Below are 6,116 nucleotides of genomic sequence, written 5' to 3' on the forward strand. Positions count from 1 at the left end.
TGAAAGCCTACTTGAACCCAAGCTACAATAGCCAATTTCTGCCAGTATAGAGTTAAAGAGCAAAAGGAAGTGATTATATTAACCACCGGGTTCTGTTAGACTCTATTATGTGGCAATAGTTAATGTATACAGAGATAAAGGTATTAAAAACAGGTGCTAGTATGCAGTGGATCTTGGATAATCTATGCTCTATAGAGGTGACAATTAAATTATTCATCCAGGAATATACTGTTTATTGGAAGAAGGCTTTGGGGGAACCAGTTATCTTCTGTTATAGTTCAGTATAACACAGCTATACACAGCTAGTAGGAATAGCTGTGTAAGATTTATGGGAATACAGTGTATACTGTTACATTTCCATAAAACTTAAAAACATGGATTTACTAGTGACAATTGCATAAATTCCTGCCTATGACATGAATTGAAAATCAGTACCTTTCCTTTATAGTTCTGCTAAAAGAACATTACCTATCTTGTAAATGTTGGCTTGAGAGATCTAAAAAACATACACAAACACTGAGTCTGTGGGTTGCTTAATTTTGGTGACAGTGGAATTTACAGCATTGTCCTGTGTGTAGGAAAGTTTGACAAAGAAAAAGTAGGATGCAGAGAATGGTCGTTTAATTATATGGGAGGCAATTTCCACCCAGACGAGACCCCGAGTGGCCACACATGAACGGCTCCTCTGTTCCAGAGCGACCATGATCCCGAAGGTCCACTAGCTACTTTTTGGCACCCAGTGGCTTTTTGAAGAGATGCCTCTAGACTGTGAACTAAACTACAGCTTCATGTCGCCCCTGGGGCGAGGGGGGGGGGGGGCGCGATGGTTTTTCTCTCTTGGCTTTTCCTTTCAATGGCAGCATGGAGACCGCCATCTTTTAGAACTCACTGAACAGAGGTATGAACTTTCAGTGATGCAACTTCTGGCAGAAATTTGACTGGACTTAATTACTAAATACCAGAAATCCAAAACTGCGTGGCCACGCAACCACCTCATATGCTCTTCATTCTCAGCAATGGAAAACATTATCAAATGCTGCGTTTTCGGCAGGTCTGATTGTTGGGGGAAAATTCCAAATAATCATAGTGAGTTTTCTGTTGAAATATTGAATGTAATCAAAGTAAAGAGAGATTAAAGTGAAAATTATCAGCCACACAGGCAGGGTGGAGGGTGGGATGGGAGGTATATTGGGGTTCTTGGTGGTGGAACATGTGCACTGGCGAAGGAATGGGTGTTTGATCATTGTAGACTGAGACTTAAACCTGAAAGCTTTGTAACTTTTCTCATGATGATTCAATTAAAAAAATAAATAATTATATGGGAGAAACTTTCCCTTCCCACTGAAGTAAAGTTGCTATTCTTCATTCTCTGTTGGTGTCCTTTCCCCTTTGCTTGAAGATCTTAACAAGTCCTTGGAGTGACCCAGCTAAAAGATTTCTCTGATAGGAAGTATCAGTTCCTCAGCTTTACCTTCACTCCTCACTCTTTAGCTGTTATCAGAGATCAACATGCTTTGAAAGCCAGTCTGTCCGTTAAAATATTCCCCACAACTACTGGCAAAAGTATAATATACGTGTGTACATACATGCACAACTGTGGTGTGTGTGTTTGTGTGTGTGTGTGTGTGTTTTCTAAGGGAGTAAGGTTAAGACCAAAGGGGAACTGATTATTTTAAATCAGGTTGATGTTAGCACTATGATTTAGCAGAGATTCAGGACTCAGTATGGTCCTTTAAGCTGAGAGGAATTTTAATTTTTCACTTGCTTGGTTGACTTAACAAAGAAACAAAGATTCAATATGTGCTTGAATCAGAAACTATTGGCGCCATCATTATTTTATAAAAACCCCAATGGGTGTTCATCATTATTTTATAAAAACCCCAATGGGTGTTGCAAAAAAAAAATAAGCTAAATTGCCTTTTCTTATTCATATATACATGTACATGTATGTATGTATATATACATATAGATATGCTACAATTCCTTATTTAAATCCTTAATTTACTAATCCTTATTTCCCCCTCTACATCCTTTATACATATAAATTAAGATAAATAGATTAAGGATTTTGACAATATTACTGAATAAGATCAGGTATATTATTAATTTAGTATTACTTTTTAAAAATCCTTTGGAATACTAAATATTGAAATTTGGCAGGATTTTCTGTGGAGAGATGAATTCTTCATTAACTTATTGAAATAGCTGCTTAATACTTAGTAAGTTCACACAGTTCTCTTGATACTAGCGATATCATAGTAAAACTGAGGCAAATGAAAAATCTATTGCATAACATTCTAGTGGAGGAAGAGAGATATTAAGTAAATACATTTAAATATACAGAATACCAGAAGGTAATCTGCGTAAAGAGAAAAATAAATTAGTAGTAAGATTTCCAAGGTGGTGAAGGGTTCAGTTAAAATAAAATAGGTTTTCAGGGAAGGTGTCATGGAGAATGTAATGGTTGAACCCTGGCCCAAAGCAGCTGTTGAAGTAGGCAACCTTGTGACTTTCCTGGGCAAGCGTTCTCTAGACAGAAAGAATAAGGGCAGTTTCTGAACATAACAGAGTTGATGGAGGAGGAGGGTAATGAGACCCCAGTGAGCGAAGGTGTTAACAGTAGGGCATGAGATCAGAAATATAAAGTTGAGCCAGTTTATGTGATTTCTGTACCAATAAAGTGGAGATAAGACGATTAGAAAGTAAGCGGAAAAGGATGGGGATGACAGCATTGCTGTTGACGAGCCCAAATCTTCCATAGCAAGAGGAGTTTGTAAGTCCAGGACCGGGTCTGAGACAGTTGTGAAAGCTGGAATATGTTGCCGAAGTAGTTTTGTAAGGGCGAAACTGATGCCAATGACAGGCAGCAGAAATGAGAAATATCAAGTAGGCCTCAGGTTCAGTTCCTGGAACTGAAACAGTCTCGGTTTCCCAGCAATGAAACAATGGGTAACTAGCCAAACTGGACCCACCTGGGAAGTTCCTGGGCCCCATAAATGCTCCATCAATCACTATGCCTCAGTTATAATGCCCCAGAAAACTATCTTTTGTTAACCATAAAGAATGGGTAGCCTATGCAATTATAAAACTTTTACTGCTATTAGAAACTATTGTTTAACTGTTGCCTGATCACTGTTACCATACTGCTTGCTTAACTTTGGAACTTTGAAACCTATATAAACTGCTGTGATTTGGAGTCGGGGTCCTTGTCAAGACTTTATCGTGTTGGGTGAGACTTGGATGCTAGCTTGAGTTAGCAATCAAGTTCCTTTGCTTTTACATTATCGTGTGTGGACTTAGTCCTTCCGCAACTGGGGATCTGAAATTCGGCCACAACAGTTTCATCCCCACTCTGTGCCTCTCTCTCCTGCACTGTGATTGTCTCCTGGCAGAATTACTTCAGATCCACTGACTGAAGAGTAAAGCATGAGTTTGATAGGAAGTAGTTCTGCATATACTTGCACCAACCACGAGTAGATTCCCGCATTATTATTTTCTCCCTTAGGATTGACCCAGTAAGGCAGCAGGGAAGGAGCATTCTCCCAGTGAACATAAATTCAAGGCAGGTTGCTTTTGTCTAAGGTATATTAGAAGAAAGCCCTCTGGTAAGGATCTCTGCTGACCGAGAAACAATGAGTAATGATAGAACCAGATGGCCAGGGACCTAGTGAGCAACAGAATTAGAAGATGGATCATAAAACGAATGGGAGACGAGCGTATGGACAAAACTAGCTGGAAGAGGTTTCAAAGTGTGGCTAAATTCATCCAATGTGAAAAAATCAACAAACAGTTGCTGTAACATAGCTTTTAATGATCAGGTAGACAAGATGACTCACTGCAGTTTTGCTACCTTTCCTCTTTCACAAACCTCTTAATACTAGATCAAAGTACAAGTAATGGTGACAGGTAAGATCTTGCCTAAAATACCTGACTTTGCTGCATTTTGTCAGAAAAGCTATCAATGCAGTACCCAGGGGAGAAAGACCAGATTTCTTCTATCTTTATCTGGGAATGGTGGGCGAGGACTATGTATGGCACTTTAAATTTGTTTTCCTTTTTAAAGAGACAGACATAGAAAGATCGCACTCATATGTGGAATATAAAGTAGCTGAGAGGTACAAGCTTACAATGCTGCGATTCCTGGCAGACATTTCTCTGGACTTAGTTACTAAAATACTAAAATACAGAAATCTAGAAACTATGCTGCTGCTAGTGCGGCCTCCTGACCTCATATCTCTTCATTCTCAGCAATGGAAAACAAATTACCAAATGCTTTCTTTTCAGCAGATCGATTTTAGGGGGGAGAAACTCCAAATCAATAATAGTGAATTTTTTTGTTTAAATATTGAATGTAATCAAAGTAAAGTGAAAGTAAAGTGAAATTTACCAGTTACACATGCGGGGTGGGGGGCTGGGGAGGTGGGGGGAAGGGGGGAGATATATCGTGATTCTTGGTGGTGGAATATGTGCACTGGTGAAGGGATGGGTGTTTGAGCATTGTATAATTGAGACTTTAACCTGAAAGCTTTGTAACTTTCCACATGGTGAATTAATAAAAGAATTTAAAAAAATAAATAACTTTGTTTTCCTTTTTGTTCTTATTTTTCCTCTTCACAGATTGAATCTCTGTCACAGATTGAGCATCTCAAACGCTATGCTCAGTCTGTGGCATCCTATCTTACCTTGACATGACCAAAGAACTCATTCTACCGTGAGAAAAGTGGGATAAATGGTGATTGATTGGTTTAAGGTACTTAATGGTCAGAAGCAACTGTGGTCTATCTGGAGCTTTGAACACTGTACAGTTGAGATACAAACCCTTGTGAGCAAGTTGTCTTATACTGTAGCCAAGATTCAGTATACTGTACTATGTCTCCCCTATATTGAAAGTGTGGGTGTAAAAGTTCTTTTTTTTTTTTTGTTATACACCAGATCTTGACACGTATTGGGTGTAAAAGTTCTTAAGCAGAAGCAAGAGTGCATGTAATTTCTCCCTTTTAATTATCATTATTATTTACTAGGTTTTTTTTTTTTATCTCCCAGCTCTTTTAATCTGGACTTTGTTAAAAGATTTTAGAGTTATGGAACAATTTCTCCAGGGTATACAGTAATTATTCCACTACATACACACAAGATTAGGACCGTCTCTATGTCAATTCAGTTTTATTATACCAATGGGTAAATGGGTAAAAAGGAGAGAATAGTGGCTAACTGATTCATTCTGTCCATGGTTTCACAACATAGAAAGTCCAGGAATAGACTGAAAGAAGTATCATGGATTTCCTCTTAATGCTGCAATACTCACTGCTATAATGGAATAAAATGGAAAGTAAACTCTTTATGAGCAAAAGAATTGGTAACTCAGATAAATTTGGACTAAAATTTTAAGTCTCTCACAATTTCAAGAAACATGCCTCTCTGGAATATTGATTGAAGGCATTCCACGAGTAAGTCATGGCAAAGGGAGGTGGTGAGTGATTTCTTTTCTCAATAAAAAAGTCTTGGGACTTACCAAAAATTTCCTTTCCTTGTAGACTATTCCCATGAGTATTTGGGATGCCTTGTTCTTCTCCCTTGCCTCCCTAAGAATCAGTAAATGAAAAATTCACCTTGCCTCTAAGATTTGTTTCTGCATTTCTCTGAACTCTGAATTTCTCTGAATTCCATCAATTACTCACAGTCTGAACAGCTTTGTAATACATTCAAAGATATTTAAAAAATTCCATTTAAAAAAGTTTTCTAGGTAGGATAATTGGTTTGAATTATTTTAGTCTATAATTAGCAGACTCATAGAACCATAAGCCTTTCTTTATGGTGTTTTACTTTGCAGCTGTAACACCACTTTTGTAATAATTTACTTAATAGCTATTTTCCCCACAACATGTAATTAAATAACATACCAATTTTTGCTCACTGTCAGATCCATGGCCTAACATTTAGTGTTTAGTAAGCCAATGGTTGCATTAACCCTGGAAATATGCTTACTATGAACTACATATATCCATTAAAACCTTAGGGTAGAGATAGGATATCTAGACTCTGAATATTGTTGAATTTTTAGCATTGACTCTTTTTTTATTCCCTTTAATATAATCTTTGATTTTTAATTTTTTAAT

This window comes from Sorex araneus, chromosome 2, assembly GCF_027595985.1.
Source record: "Sorex araneus isolate mSorAra2 chromosome 2, mSorAra2.pri, whole genome shotgun sequence".
NCBI lineage: Eukaryota > Metazoa > Chordata > Mammalia > Eulipotyphla > Soricidae > Sorex > Sorex araneus.